The sequence below is a fragment of the Lissotriton vulgaris genome, chromosome 3_1 (assembly GCF_964263255.1).
Source record: "Lissotriton vulgaris chromosome 3_1, aLisVul1.2, whole genome shotgun sequence".
NCBI lineage: Eukaryota > Metazoa > Chordata > Amphibia > Caudata > Salamandridae > Lissotriton > Lissotriton vulgaris.
In genome coordinates, this window is record NC_141689.1 from 683,111,100 (window position 1) to 683,127,862 (window position 16,763).

Here is a 16,763-nt window from a genome sequence, read left to right on the forward strand (position 1 = left end):
CTCGTCTCCGGATGGAATTCCCCGGACCCGTATGTTGTTGCGACGGGACCTGTTCTTGAGGTCTTCGTTATGCGATTGGAGGTCGAGTTGCTGATCCCGTAGGCGCAGCATCTCCTGCTCCAGCTGTGCAATCTCCTCGTCCCTGGAGTTACCGGCTTCTTCCATAGTGGCCACTCGCTCGCCAAGACCATCAACCTCTCTTCGCACCTCACGGACCTCCCCTGCGACTTCCTGCTTTAGCGTTTGGAAATCTTCCCTAAGCGAGCTGAAGAGGGATTCGAGGAAGGATCTAGTCACGGGGGTTCTCCCCCCACTGCCCCTTGGGAGCTGCTTGAGTGGCTCAGTGATTGTTGCCCCTTTCTTGTTGCACGGAGCCTCTGGTCAACATTTCAGGCAGTATTTGAAAGAGTAGGTGGTGAGGTATTACCAGTGCATAGCCCATGCAGCAATAAATCTAGAAAGGATTATTCTGAAGTGGCATCAAGGGAACCAAAGACAGCTACCACCCACCGCTGTCAAGAGACAGCAATTACAAAGTAATTGTTGTCACAATAGAGCAAACATATAGGATTCCCTGATTTCAGGCAGTGTCCGGTCCCCCTTCCTGTTACCTCTGTTACTGGCCATATCGCCGGTGAGGGAGCGCGCCGTCGCCTTCCAAGCTCCGTAGGTAGCCTCACTCCTGGTATCGGGCGTCTCAAACCCGGCTTGCCGCAGGTCCCGTTGATCAAACCGGTGGCTGGGTGGGTAACCCTCGTGTCGGAGGAGCTCCAGACTAGGCCCGATATCACGTGTGAGTCGTTCTGGCGCTCCCAACCAAAGTCCGTCGTGTCCCAGCGGCAGACACATGTGCCCCCAACCAATTGTGGAGCCTGCTCTGTTCCTCTAATGGACCATTGATGCTGGGGGGCCGCTGCTGTGAAGATCTCCGCTGGGCTGCGCCTCCGGACTCGCGTAGCGATCAGCACCACATTCTCGGGCCCAGTCTCTTACCCCCAGGCCCTGGCTAGTCGCACTTCCCCAGTCGGTGCGGCAGTCAGCTGCGAAAGTCCCAAGTCCAATCTATCAGCCAGCTGCCACCATCGGGAGGGGTCTGCCTCAAAGGAGCCAGCAGCTAGGTCTCACACAGTGGGCCTCGTTGATACTCCAGGGTCCGGTCTCCCTCCTCTGGGCGCTGGGCCTCTGCGCTTCTCCACTGGGCGCTGTACTCTGCCACAGGGGATTCCGCTCCGGCTCCGCAACACCCTCCGCTTCTGGAAGAAGCGCGCATCAAGGGTGTGTACCGCTAGGCCTCATCCCCAGCCTCGTGTAGTTTCTTGCGTTGGCCTTCCGGTTCCCATTCGCACACCTCCGGGCATCGGGCAACCGCACTCAGCCACTCAGAGCCATGGCCAGCTACAGGGACTCCAACTTCGGACCTCGAACACGTCTCCGCCACCGGTGAAACTTCGCTTCAGGAGAGTTTGCCGCTGGGCCTCAACCCCGGTCTCGCATGAAGATCTGACCTGGGGACCTCGGTTAACAGCCTATCGCCACCGAGCACTGGATATATGCACCTCTCCGTGCGGTACTACGGTCCGCCGAGGCGAGTCCTGCCTCAATACTCCAGCCAACCGCTCCACCGCAGGACTTCCTCGGGCTGATTCAGCCTTGTGGCCGCGGCCCACAGTCTACTCGCGGAGCCGGCTCAACCTCCGCACACACACCTCGGGCTCTCAGGCAGCGGTTCTGAGGGCTACCAGCACCGCTGATGTCCTTGCAGGAAGATCTCACAATCCCTTAGCAGATCCCCGGTCTTTTGGGGGGGGTTATCTGCAAATAAAGGCGGTAAATGGGCTCGGGTTCACGGGTGCTCGCAGAGAGTGCGACCGCTCACTCCGCCATCTTGGCCACGCCCCCCTCCACCAGCCATTTAAAGATAGAAGCTAAGCAATGTTGTGCAACTGAAACAGAGTCTGCATCTTTATCCCAGTTAAAGACCAGCTGGGTATTGTCTGCATAGGCCATCACTTTAGCCCCAAGCTCCTCTGCCACATATATCAGTGGAGTGACATCGATATTAAAAAAAGAGAGGGCTAAGGGAGGATCCAGGCACAACTCCAGTAGTCACTGACTGCGGGAAGGAGGAGGACGGTGGGAGCCAAATCTGCTCAGCCCGCTCTTCCAGGAAAGACCTAAGACAACCATAGACAGCCCCCTACACACCAATCCTAGCCTGTCGCGCTAGGAGAAGTGCAGGCGGGACCGTTTCGATTGATGCTAGAGGTCCAGCAAAATGAATGCCGCTCTCCAACTGGCGTTGAGACACTCCTGCATGGCCTCAGACACCGCCACTAAAACAGACTCAGTACTATGAGCTGCTCACACCCCTGATTGAGCTGGGTGCAAGAGTGCCTCTCTATCCACAAATTCTGTAGACTGTTTATTAACCACCCTGTCACACACCTTGGCCGGAGCCGGAAGGAGGGAGATAGGCCGATAGTTCCCTGGGCTAAGGGGGTCCAAAGAAGGCTTTTTAAGGAGTAGCAGGATCTTAGCCTGCTTCCAAACCTGAGATACAACAGCTTTGTGGAGAGACATGTAAGTAATGGAGTTCACTTCTATGTTCATGCTCTCTGATGCTGCTGCCAGGAGCCTAGCTGAACAGGGGTCGTCCAGGGGCGAAACAGACTTAAACCCCTTGAGAATTTTAAGACATTCCAAAGGATCGACCGGTTTGAATACCGACAGTGACTGAGCGGAATCAGCAGGTTGAACCAACGGACAACCCACACTACTGCTGTCGCAGGGTGGAGAGAGTGTTACACCAGGCAGGAGAAGATGGATGCACACTCGCTTGGGACAAAGGGGACGTGAAGCTCTGAACAATGGCAAAAAATTCTTTGGAGTTGTCACTGGCAGATATGATGCGGGCTGCGTAGAATTGCCCTTTAGCCAGTACAATGGCTTAATATTATATTTTGGCATGTCACTGAGCATCCGCTTAGCTGCTGGGCAGTATCCACTCCTGTGCCAGGCTGACTCAAGAATCTTACAATCATGATTCGCAGCTTTAAGGGCCGAATTAAACCAGAGTATAGAGGGAGATACCCTGGCCAGACTGAAGGGTCGATGGGAGACCACCGCGTTGACCGCTCGAGACACCCAGCGAGTAAACCCCATCAGATGCTCCTCAAGCTCCCCTGACAGAATGGGCCTAGAAGTTTCCAAGGCCAGCTTCAATTCAAGAGGGTCAATTTTACCACAAGCTGACTTCCGGTAGGAGTGTGCCAATGACTCAGCATTAGGAACTTCCCAAAAAATAAAAGATATAAAATGATTACACCATGAACATGGACAAGGATACCTTAGAGGAATAGGGAAGTTGGTACAAAAAGGGTCAAATATATGGTTGGCCTGATGAGTGGGAAGATGACATGCTGATCAAGTTGTGCCAGATAAATATGTCCAACAGGTCATTTACCTACTTGGTGTCTGCTCGGTCAAGGCGGATATTAAGATTACCCATGTAGTAGGAAAATCTTACCGCCCTGGAGACAATAGCGTCCCCACAGGTCTGAAAAAATTATCCCACCGGGGGCCTACAGATCGAGGAGCCTCCCAGGGTAAAATGAGCTGAGAAGCGGATGCTGAAATCAAGCACCTCGCAGCCTCCAGAAGCAGTAGTGTCCCCCAATCAAAGTTCCCACTTGTTTTTATAAATACTGGCCACACCGCCCCCTCTACCCTCTGGGCGGTTGGCTCTAAAGATCTTACAGCCCACTGGAATGGCAAAAGAGACAATGGGATCTGAAGTAGAAACAAGCCAGGCTTCAGTCAGGAGCAACAGATCCACATCAAGCTCCCTGCGTATATTCAAGTTCAGACCCAGACAGATGCCCCGCAATGTGACTTTAAATGCTTCCGGTCCAATAAGCGTGTCCCTGTGGTGGCAGTGTTAGTGTCAAAATAACCTGTAATGACTTCGGCTACTGATTTATGAAACAGTTGGTCTCCAATGTCGCTGGCTGCAACTGTTAATTTGGGACCAGTGGGTACATCACAGTCCAAGCCAATTGCACATATTTTTGGTTATGGTCCGAATGAGTTTGGCTCATATAGTCAGTAGGCGTGACGTGTTGGGCTATATCCGGCGTACCCCCTATTCTATCCAGTGTGACTTACAATGCATGTGATGCAGTGTAAAAAGAATATACTTTAGTTTAAGCGTTACACCTGCGCCAGAAATCTACAAGGTCCCAATAGTCTAACCAGCTTGCAAGGACATTTGATGAGGCAGAAGGTCAAGGCAAAGGGAGAAAGAATCGTCCAAGTCAACATCGAGCTCGCTGTTGAAGTCACCACCCAGTAATCATTGTGTCTCACTTTTCTGTAAAAGGATCCCTGAGAGAGTATATTGTCTGGTCTGTGTTAGTGGCATGAAGCCTGTCAATCAATATGCATCTACCATCCATTCTACCCAATACAAGGATGTATCTGCTCTTGGTGTTTGTCACCACGTCTTCTGCTATGAATAGGACTCCTGGTCTGACCCTCACCAATGCCCCACGTGCAAATGAGGAGAAATCAGTGTCAAATATCTGTTCACGCCATCAACGCTAAAGTTTAGACATTTCCGAGTATGTCAGTTGGGATTCTAACAGCAGCAGGGCTATCTGCACCTGAAATCGCTTCACACAAGACTAGATAGCAAAGTGGCGCGCCAGGGTATGTAGGCTTCTCACTTCCAGGTCAATATATTAAAATTAACCATTTAGTGACTTGAAGAAATGAGATGTGTATGGGCGTAAGGGAGCAACACATGTGTGTACATGAGAGGACATGAATTGCATTGCTGCAACATCAAATTGGAGCCATATTTCATGCCTAACCTGAACATACCAAACAAATCCAAAAAGCATAAAACCTCAGATATCAGAAGAGCAGAACACTAACCCGGCAACTGCCCAAACCAGGCTGAAAGGACAAATGTCCACCAAATAATGCGTTGATGAAAGTGGGACAAAAAAAACAGGAGCAACCCCCCAATGGAGCCCATTCAGGTATGTAAATCATAATCGTTGCTAGCATTACCACGTGGGCAGCATCCGACATTCTGCACCTGAGGCCATCAGGGGTCCACCCCAGGGGGCGCTGTGCATGCTGCTTGGGGCCTATTTAACAGGATTTGAGCTAGTGAAACTGAGGTTCTAAGAGTCAAAGGGTATTACATACAATTTAAGAGATATAGCACCAAATACAACCACATTACATTAGATAATTTCCTCTGATGTTTATGGTGTCACTTCTGGGGGGCACCAAATCTAATCTGAAGGCCATGTTGCAGTCGAACTATCATCAGTGGAGGAGTGAAGCAACTCTGTGTCAGGCCTACAGTGCTGCGACATCCCTGCAATTGTAGCTGCATGTTCTAACACCTGGTGGTGTTCCGTGATCATTTGCTCCAGGGCTGGTGCAGCCCAAGGCATCTGAGCTCATCGCATGGTTGTGCGGCGTCTCCTACATCGACCTTGTGCACCCATGGCACCAGCATCAGTGTCTGCCATAGATTGGCGATCAGCATGTGGGCAGTACATCTCCTCCCATCTCCATATGTCTTCCGTCGAATCAAAGAAATATTTAATCCCATTTGTGACCACTTAAATTCTGGCAGGATACAGCAGCACATATTTCAGAGTCATTTCATGAAGCCCATATTTTATAGCAGTAAATGTGCTGCACTAATTTTGGACTGCCACTGTGTAATCTGGAAAAAACATGACATGTGATGTGAGCTCCTCACTACTACCTCTGGGAGCTTCCATGTCTCACGCAGAATAGCATCTCTGTTGTGGAAGTGCACCACAGTGAATACCATTGGCCCGGGATGAGATCCAGCTGGAGGACTGCATGCTGGAACCTGGTGCGTACGTTCTATGGTAAAGTATGGAGAGAAAGCAAGTGGGGGAAGTAAGTCATGTATCCAGCCCTCTACATAGGTGATAGCATCTTAGCCCTCCACTTCCTCTGCAGCCCCACTACACTTATATTGTTCTACAAACTAAATTCTGGTTACTTCACCAGGCGCACTTGACACAGCCCGTCTCGCCTCAATGGGCATAAGAGACAGCGACTCCTGCAGGACCTGCGGTCTGGAAAGGGGAGACCTAGCACCCCTAATCTTTCACTGCACTAAGGTCAAAAAATTCTGGAATAAGGTGCTCGACTTCACAAACAAAACCCTAGAATGCAGCTTAAAACAAACATTCACCACAACTATCACAGCGCACATTACACAGGAATTTGCCACAAATGAAGACATATACCTGCTAGACTTCCTCCTCACCACAGCAGTCAAAATACTGCTAACCAAATGGAAGGACACCTCCAAAGCCTCTTTCGAGGAGTGGCTAAACTGGGTGACCTTTTTTAAGGGTGCAGACAGCACTACACTTAGACACACACTGTGGAGGCACCCAAACAGAGGGATGTGGTCGAAGTTGGACAAATTCCTAGACACCTACAATCCCCCATAGACAACCAAGGCAGGTCTAACTAACCAGACCAGCTCAACGCAACTTCAATGGCCCGGCTCTCTGTCACCGAGTAACAATCGGTAGCGTAAATGTTCTGTCTTTCAACTTGAAACGCGCCCAACCGCAACAACCTATGTCTTTACTCTTATATGTGAACTAGATTATGTGGGGCGGACAAGAAAAGACTGATAAAATAATCATGGCTGCCCCAAACTACTGACTGCGAAACCGGCTTCATGTTATCTGTAATTAATTGTGTTTTCTTTTGTAATATGTATTCTGTAAATACCAATAAAAATTTATGTTAAAAAAAAAACGTCATTCCAGATATTGCAATTCCAACGTATGCTTACAAGTGACCTCCCCCCTAATTGTTTCCCATTGTTGGTGTTAGCCAAATGACAGGTCCCTTCTGCAGTATGCGTGATGCTGTACCATTCCCAGGATTCTTGGGCATTTGTGCACAGATCTCAATAGGGGTGGGCAAAGGAGAGTCACTCTGATATCTCCAGCAGGCATGCACTACACAATCATCAAGCTGGACTTAGGGCTGAATCGTTTCTGCAGTGGCTTGCAACCCAAACTATGGCACAGCTGGGCAGTCAAGTGGTGCTCTTCCCCTACAATATAAACACTGCCTGTCTGTTGTTTTTAGGCACCTATGTGCAAGGGAAGCCGTGACTCTAACTAAGTCAGGTAATGTGGCAGGGTCCACTTAACCTCACTAGACGAAGGCAGGAGTCTTACAAGGACAGGACATCAATCCACCCTTCATCTCCCACAACATGCCCCATCAACGGACTTAAATACACCACATCAACAGTACGCACAGTATGGAAATAGGTAACGCTGCACAATCGTCTTTAGTTTGGTGTATACTCCAAATCTCGCTGGATAGTGAGGCCTAGGCCTGATATGACTCCCTGATCCCACTGCAATCCATCAACTCATTACTGTGTTACACCACTGAGTTTATGTGCCAGCACCAGCACAGCCAGTTACCAATGGCCACTGCATCCACCCCGCACCAGCTCAAAAAGGCCCAGAGCTTAAGTCATGTATGCACTCTCAACCCCTCGCCAGCAGTAAGGGTCACACGGGCAGTACAAAGGGTGCCACAGGGCCTGGGTCTGACCCCTGACCCCACAGCAGATACACCAGCACCAGGTGACCCAGCCTGTCAGCAGGATTTCGTTGTAACCCAGCAGTAGTTGGCGCATCCACAGTGGCTTTTACCAGGCCCTGACCTTGTCCCCTGTTACCAGGCAAGCGCCACAATAGCACTAACCTATGCCCGCACTGACTTCCAGGACTTGTGCACCCCCTCAAGCCTTCCAGTTCCAACAACAATGGCAGACCCAGTATGAGTGACTTCATGAGGTGAGGGAGCAACTGATGTTGCCTTTGATTTTCCCAATATCCCCAGTACAGTCAGAGCACTGGTGCCAGGAGTTTGTTGCCGCAAGGTGTGGTCTCGATGTGACCCTCGTACCCGCAGAAGCTCCTTGCTCTAGAATGTGCCTAGCATGGCACGGTACACTGCAGGGCAGGTGTCAGGTTACGTGGGTCAGTTTAGGCTTGACCTGGCCCCCGGATCTAGCCACATTCTACTGCCACTCATCCACCAGCGACGTGGTCACACAAGATGGGCCCCTGACACTTCACTTGGGTCCCCACACTCCCCTGAGGGGCATGCACCAGAAGGGGTCTGCCCATTGCCCTAGCTGCCAGAATGTTCACACACAGGCTGAATCTGAGGCACGGTGCAATTCAGGACATGTGTCCGACTACGTGGGCTGGTCTAGGACCAATCAAGCTCCCGGGTTGAACCCCAGCCTTGCTGCCTCTTACACGCGTCACATTACTTTGGGTCCCCCGAATACTCACCTGGGCCACTTCCGCCTGAACTGCTGTCAGACCCCTCATGCTCCACAGAGGAGCATGCACCAGCGGGCGCCACCTCACTCCCTGGTCACATCTGCCTGGGTAGAAGCACCATCTGGCCTGCCCACAGCAACACCTTTGCTAGCCTGTAGACCATAGGCAGAGAGCACTACAACAGTGGTGTCACCAGGTGCTCTGGAAGCTGCAGCGCCAACCACCAAGGGGGGCCCAGCCCTATCGCCCAACACAAGGGTGTAGGCCATAGACAGCAGCCCCCGTAATCCAAATGCCTGCTGACAACTAGGATTGTAAATGGATAGTGGGGAATAGGTGGGGAGCCTCTCTAGAGTGCGTCCACCATCTTGGCCCTGTTTGACACTCCCACATAGGTACAACTCTTCTTATATAATAAATACCATTGCCAAGTTGGTGTCTGGCTTACATTCAATGAATATAATTCTAAAATTTCTCAAAAAAATATTCTTTGATCCCAAAGTCTCCGCTGGCACAGCAGGATGATTGTAGGGCACGTTAAGTGTAGGCTTGATGTACAGGGCCGGGTAGCTGCTCTCAGCAGAACTTTGGGGAGTAGATGGAAATGTATTGATAAGAAGGGTAGCTGCTGAGAGGTCTCCAAAAAGTTTCTCAGTGGTAGACGTGGAGTTCCTTGAAAGATTCAGAAATAAGCTTATAAATGTATTTTAAAATAATACCTAATGGAGAGTTGCATGAACAGCAAGAAAGATTTTCAGCAACCAGGTTTGAGGGCAAGGTGTGGCCCAGGGTCAAACCTTTTGCTCTACCCTTTTTTCTCGAAGGAGCACATGGTTTATGTGTGGCGGTGTCAAATTCCTGACGAAGAGTCCCCTTTCTGTTGATACGTGTCAGGCGGGGCAAGGTGAGCAAGATGAAGCAATGTTAAGTTTTGTTGCAAGGCTAGGAGAGTTTGTGGAATGAGGCTTTCTGGAGGCTAAATGAGTGACAGAAAGGCCCAGCACAACAGGGCCTGTGGCTAGGCCAAGTTCTTCCTCCACAGTTGAGGTCTCTTCATCAATAATTCCAATTACCGAATTCAAATATGTTGGTATGTTGAGCCGTTATGGGTTATGGGGTAAAAGGATTGTGATGGCAAGGTTTTTGCTTACCCATGGTGAGAAAGGCAGCAGCGTCAGTGGGGCAGACAGGCCTGCTCTTGGCCTGGTCTTCACCAGAGCCCACGCCCGCATGGTTCGCACTGTGGGGAATATCTGATGTGGGCAGCAGGCTGGATCCTCCTCTGCTGAAGGGATTCTGAGCCTTGTAGTCCTGGGCCCACACACTGCAAGGCAACATCCTGCACCACGAGAAACAGTAGTGGATTATCCGCAGCCCACCTGATTCTGGCTGCAGGCTGTCTCCTCCTCTCCTGCAGGCCTTTCGGGCCTTGTAGTCCTGGCAGGGAAGTTTCTACAGTTAGGCAAGCCTAGGCAGCCGCCTAGGACTGCAAAATGGGGAGGCCGGCAAAAAACATCATATGCCTGGGAGGGGGCACTTTATGAACCGTTGCATTTAAGTCTGCTATTGGAAATGTGTATCATGCGTTGAACCAGTTGATAGACACTTCGCAAGTAAATTGAGAAAGAACTGGCAGACAAGCAGATGGAATTTGTCAGTAAATGCATGTTTATTTACAGTACAATAGCACCATATCTGGTTGTTGTAGCTCTTTTCTTGTGAGTCCATTGGACTCTGTGTCCACTGGAATGAAGCGTCCAAGTTCACCTTTTTCTTTCTCACTTGTCCAAACGGATTGGATATGCTGGCCTGGGTAATCGTACATAAGAAACAGGGTCTGGGTCGCACTGGCTTATTGGCCAATCTGCCAGCTCATGAAAGCATTAGCACTTTGAAGAAGGCATTGCTCCTTCAAGAGTCAATACCACTTTCAGAAGGACACGGAAAGGGAAGGCTCCTGTTTCAATGACATTCCACCTTTAAGCATTCATGGCCTCATTTCTCACCTATCCCCGGGGACAGCACTAGACAGTTTTAAAACTGTCTAGTGCTTTTGTATTTTGGTACCTTCACTGCTGCGGGGCTCTTCGTCCTGCCCCATTCCATTACCAGCTTGTCCTCTGATCCGAGCGCAGCTGATCAGGTGCTGACGCCGGATTGGACAGGGGGAAGCCGTCATCTTGGAGGGGTCAGTGACTACTGCGGTCTAGTTGTTTCACTTTCTCCCGCCCTCCCTGGGCTTAAAACCGCTCCAGAAACGCCGCGCTTCACTCCTTAGTGTAGTTACTCCTGAGGCGGAAGCCGGGAGTTAAAGGCACTAATATTGATTTTTAAAACAAACTTGTTCGTTTTTAGCCTGTTATATATTTACATATGTTGTGTTTTAAAACTGTCTAGTGCTTTTGTATTTTGGTACCTTTACTGATGCGGTGCTCTTCGTCCTGCCCCATTCCATTACCAGCTTGTCCTCTGATCCGAGCGCAGCCGATCAGGTACTGACGCTGGATTAGACAGGGGGAAGCCGCCATCTTGGGGGGGTCAGTGACTACTGCGGTCTAGTTGTTTCACTTTCTCCCACCCTCCTCACGTCCTATAAATGTGTGTTGGACACCGTCAGCGCAACGGGCGGGCGCAGAGGGCGCGCCGAAGGCGCGCCATAGGCAAGCTCATCTGCGCCCGTCCGCGCCAGTCCACCGCCTTCCGCCAGAAATGGTGGACCTAATTCCTCAGGTAATAAAGCTTATTCTAGAGAGGAGCTTCTAGGTATGCGCCCTGCTAAGAATACAAAATGCTTGGGCACACTCGATTTTTTGAGCGGTCCGGAAACCTGCCCTTGTGCTCAATTTACTTTTCTATCTCCTACCATGACAGTTGCCGCTGCTAATTCTTCCGCCCAGCAATGACTAAAAATATTACAGCTGAATGTTAGGTCTTTACCGAAACATTATGCCGAGGTACATGATCTTTTAGTTGACGAAGTCCCGGATATTCTTTTCTTGACCGAAACTTGGATGAGGGATGACCTTACAACCATTCCTAATTTAGCGCTACCCCCTAATTATTCGATTAAGCTAGTGAATAGAACCACCAGAGGAGGCGGTATCGCCATCATCACTAGATCTGACTACACTTGTACATTTGAGAAAATTGATATGAAAGGTGGTGAATGTGCTTACTTTAGCATCTCTGTTAACAACCATTTTACCTTTACTGGACTTTTCATATATAGGCCTTCTGGACCCATGCAGAGTTTTAATACATCTCTTTTGGAAGTAGTGGAAGCTTATGCGATGGGGTCAGCTAATTTTAACATACTGGGTGACCTTAATTTTCATTTTGACTCCGACCAAGATCAGAGTGTGCGTACTTTAACCTCTGACTTGGCGGCCTTTCAGCTTCTCCAACTTGTTAAAAGCCCCACCCACATAGGAGGCCATTTGTTGGATCCTATTTTTACTAACATAGAACTTTCCAGAACTACCACTCCTAAGCCGTTAGTGTGGACAGACCATTTTCTAGTGGAGCTGTCCGTATGCGCTGCTATTACAACTGCACACAAGAGTCAAAGGGGTATGTGCAAAAGACCGTGGCGCAAACTTCGGCTGGAAGAGTTCCAGGCTCTGCTGGATCTTGACCCCTGGACTCTTTTTCGGACATGGAGATAGGCTATGACTCCTTCTGCACCTGGCTTACCCGGGCACTGGATACGCTTATTCCAGCAAGATGGGTCAAAGGACGTACAAAGAATACCAATCCTTGGTATAACGATACTTTGGCTGCCATAAAAACTCACTGTAAAAGACATGAGCGAGACAGGAGAAAGGATTACTCCTTGCAGAAAAAGACTAGCTATATGAAGGAGCTAAAAGCCTACCATAAAGCCATCTGCAGGGCGAGAGCTGAATTTTACGCCTCTGAAATAAAAGCCAGCACTAATCCTACAAAAGTTATTTTTACAATTCTTAACGAGCTCAACATGAAAAAACTGGATAATGTTACCCAGCCCTCGGCTGTTCTATGTGAAGAACTGGCTACCCTTTTTGTGGACAAAATTCGGGGCATTTATCAGGCTTTTGCCCCGATGCCACATACCAACTCTGGCCCAGGTCCCCCGTTGGGTCTAATTTCTAAGATGTCAACTATTCCCGAACTATCTAGAGAGGAGTTTGACAAGCTTACTAGACAGATTAAATCTGGCTCTCCAGCTGACCCTTTGAAACCAGAGCAATTCCGAGAGCTCTCTCGTCATTGCCTAACTCCCTTGCTGAACCTTGTTTATAACTCCTTTGCTACGGCTACTGTCCCCACTAAGTGGAAGCAGGCCTGGGTTTCACCTATTCTGAAAAAACCCTCCTTAGACCCACTAAAACCAGAAACCTTCAGACCCATATCTTTGTTACCATGGGCGGCGAAGATTGTGGAGTCTCACGTGAATTCAGTTCTTACCAGCATTTTGAATACAGGTGACGTTTTGGACGATACCCAACATGGGTTTCGGTCCGGTCACAGCACGGAGACGGCTCTCCTGGCTGTGACTGAACACCTTCATTCCACTATGGACAATGGTCAAATGGCGGCGCTGGTCCTGTTGGACCTCAGTGCCGCCTTTGACACTGTCTCCCATCAGATCTTTCTCCATCGTCTTGAGGGGGCTGGGATCACGGACGGGGCTCTTGCTTGGTTCCGTTCTTTTTTGACGGGTAGAACATTCTTTGTTTCCACTCCTCCTTTTCTTTCTAGGGCACGTCCGTTTGAGCAGGGTGTCCCTCAGGGCTCTGCCTTGAGCCCCACCCTGTTCAATCTCTATGTTCAACCACTGGCTGCGGTCGCGAAAACATGGGGCCTTAACATCGTTTCCTATGCTGACGATACGCAGCTAGTGGTTGCCCTAACGGAGGGCTCTACTATGGATCATAATAGATTCAAAACAGGACTAATAGCAGTGGCTAACTGGTTAACGGCTAACTGTCTCCAATTAAATGCTGCTAAGACGGAGGTGTTATTGGTTGGTAGGAAGCGGGACTTGTGGGGCGACCATTGGTGGCCATCCTCTTTGGGGACTGCCCCGATACCAAAGAATGAAGTGAAGAATTTGGGAGTCTGGTTAGACTCAGAGCTTAGCTTCCCTGCCCATACTAAAAAAGTTGCAGCCATGTGTTTCGACATTTTACGCAGCCTTAAGCCAGTTTTGAAATTCTTCGACCCCGCTTCCAGAAAACTAATTGTCCAGTCGACGGTGCTCTCAAGGCTGGACTACGCGAGCTTGTTACTTATTGGTGTAAATAAGGCCAAAATTGCCCGCCTTCAACGCATTCAAAACTCTGCGGCTAGAGCATTGATTGGCTTGCCACGTTTTAGTCCTACATCAGCCATTATCCGGAAACTTCATTGGCTTCCAGTGGCTCAATGGATACAGTTTAAAACCTTGTGTATCGCTTTCAAAATCATTAGACTATCCACCCCTAAACTGCTGAGCCCTCTGCTTAATCTGTATATGCCCACGCGGTCTTTGCGGTCGGCAGGTTGTACCCCGGTTTAAGCGTAGTAGAGCAGGAAGTCGTTCCTTTCGCTTTTGGGCGGCTAAGCTTTGGAATTCACTTCCTGTTTATATTCGAGAGATAGAGGAGGTGCTGCAATTCAGAAAAGCCATCAAAACACACCTATTTCCGGAAAATTAGTGGTCCTCTGTCTCTTCTCTTCCTTAGTTATGTTTCTTCACTTGGGACTAGCGCTGGGACGCCCCTTTACTGGGGCAGCTGTGCGCTTAATAAACTGTATAACATAACATAACACTCAAGAAGGCAAGGCACCCTGCTGGGGCAAGTACCTGCTTTCCTTCTAAACACACTGCCCTCTGCCCATTGAAGACGTGCCATTAGCCCATGACATCATGGGAGGACCACACCCCTTGCGTCTGATGCATTATAAATGTCACTACAGAGACTGGGTTTAGGAAGCTTGATGGTCCTGGGGGCGGCTTCCTTATTCTGAGTTCTTCTGCAGTACCGTCATCAGATGAGATGTGCATGATCGCAGAACTCCAAGAAATATGATCATTTTGAACTTCAAAGTTATTTTTTATGAAAAAACTGTCAGATGAAACCTGGTTAGATTTCCACTGGGGACGAGGTCAGCATGAAAATAAATGACTGACCTCGGAATCTCCAAAATGGGTGTAAATATGGCACTGGAGTTTCTTCCATTGGCAGGGCCGGACGGGGAACTGAAAGCAGCCCTGGCAAATTTTGACAGACCAGACCCTATCCGGTGCGTAGCGAATGAGCGCAGCGAGCGTGCCCGACCACTACTTGGAGGGTTTGGGGGGTTCTCCCCCGAGGAAAATTTGGGAAAAAGACAGACCAAAATGGTGAATTTTACAGCACGTTTTCTTTACATATTCAATTATATCAACTTTCAAAGCACAGTAAATAGTACACGATGACCTTAAAGAGCAACAGATTACCCACCCAGTGATATGTACCCATAGTCATTCTTTCAGAGAGCACCAAAAATTGACACAAGTAGAGACCAGCTCCCACATGGTGTGTAGCGAGCAAGCGCAGAGAGCAACCACTACTAGGGGGTGTTTGGGGGGGTTGTCCCCCCAAGAAAATTTTGGAGACAGAGAGGCCAACACAAAGCATTTTTCAACACATTTTTCGATACATATTAGATGGTATTAACTTTTAAAGCATAGTAAATGATTACCTTATGGAGCACCAGGATATCCAGTTATAAATCACAGACATTCCTACCGAGCCTCCAGGTCACTGAGGCCAGAAACTATGGAAGTAGCACACACAAGCACCCAGACCAGAAAGCATGGAAACGTCATACATAAGCACCCAGGTTGCCAGGGCAACCTAGCCAGAAATCATGGACAATTCATACAAAGGCACCCAGGCCAGAGGCACTGGAACTCTTTTCAGAGTGTGGGTGCTGCCATCAATGTTGCCTGTACATCACTGAAGTCATGGGATTGTTAAAAATTCAAGAATTACACAAATAACAAGGGTAGCAATTCAGCTTTGCCTATTAAGGGACATATACAACTTAAAAGTATATGCCAGATCATTTAAATACACTGCACGCAGCACTCTGCCTTATGAAAAGGGCTTCCACTAGTGGTGACATCCTGGTGCCATATGTAGTAAAAGGGAATATTTTTAGGCCTGGGAAAATGTTCCTTTTGCCAGGTCAAAATGGCAGTTTTACAACTGCACAGGCAGACTGCAATGACAGGCCCTGGCCTTGACATATGTTAAAATAGGCTACTTACATGGGTGGCACAATAGGTGTTGCACGCCCACTAGCAACATTTAATTTACAATCCCTTGGTACATGTATAGCCACATTTCTAGGGACTTACAAGTAAATTAAATGTGCCCATTCAGTATAAGCCAATTTTGCCATGTTTAAAGGAAAGAGCACAAGCACTTTAGCACTGATTAGCAGTGGTAAAGTTCACTTATCCCTAAGAGCCAACAAAAAATGGCCTCTTTTGATGTAACAAAGTAGATCAAATATGAATTTATTTCCACACACACCAGGCTGCATGGGACTTTACATATCAATCCATCCATGGTAATTGGTAAATCAGTCATGAAGCGACTTCACAACTGATTTACCAATTACCATGGATTGATGTGGTTTGTGTTGTGTACACCCTGTATGAGTCAAGCCAATTTCATGCCCTATTTATCAGGGGCTCTGACAGCTGACATTGTGCATCAGTTGCCGGCTCTGAAAATTAGCCACAATGTCACAGTATAAATTTGAGGCAGGTCCCCCCTCACAGAGGATCTGCAGCGACAGCCTGGAATTTCCAACAGTCCGTGTGCTCCACCAGTACTGCCCCACAAAGCCTTCAGCACCATGAGCAACGGGCTATCTCTTGGTGGGCCGGCCGTCACCCACAGACTGGGCCCGCTGCACTATGGCTGACACTAACATTTACATTTAAATGTAGATATATAGACGGACAGACAGAAAGACATGTTGACTGACTCCGTAGAATACATAGCATGGAAATCACCTTATATGCATACAACAGAGTATATCGAAGAAAGAACGTGTGAAATCAATGTTAAGGTACAATCAAAAAAAGAGGGAGTAAACAAAGTTAAACGGAGTAAAATCAGGTCTCAACATATCAATGCATAGTAGTGTTACTAGAGAGACAAGACAGATCAGGCAAACAGAGAGGAAAGCATGCAGGACGTCTTTATGGAGGTAACTGGGAAAAGATGCACACCTAAACAGTCCGACCACTGTGTTTAAAAACAGACTAACTGCTGTTTATCCTGAGCACATCTTCAAAGCTGTGAGTGTGACTCAAGCAAGACACATCAGCACATTTAATTAAGGTCA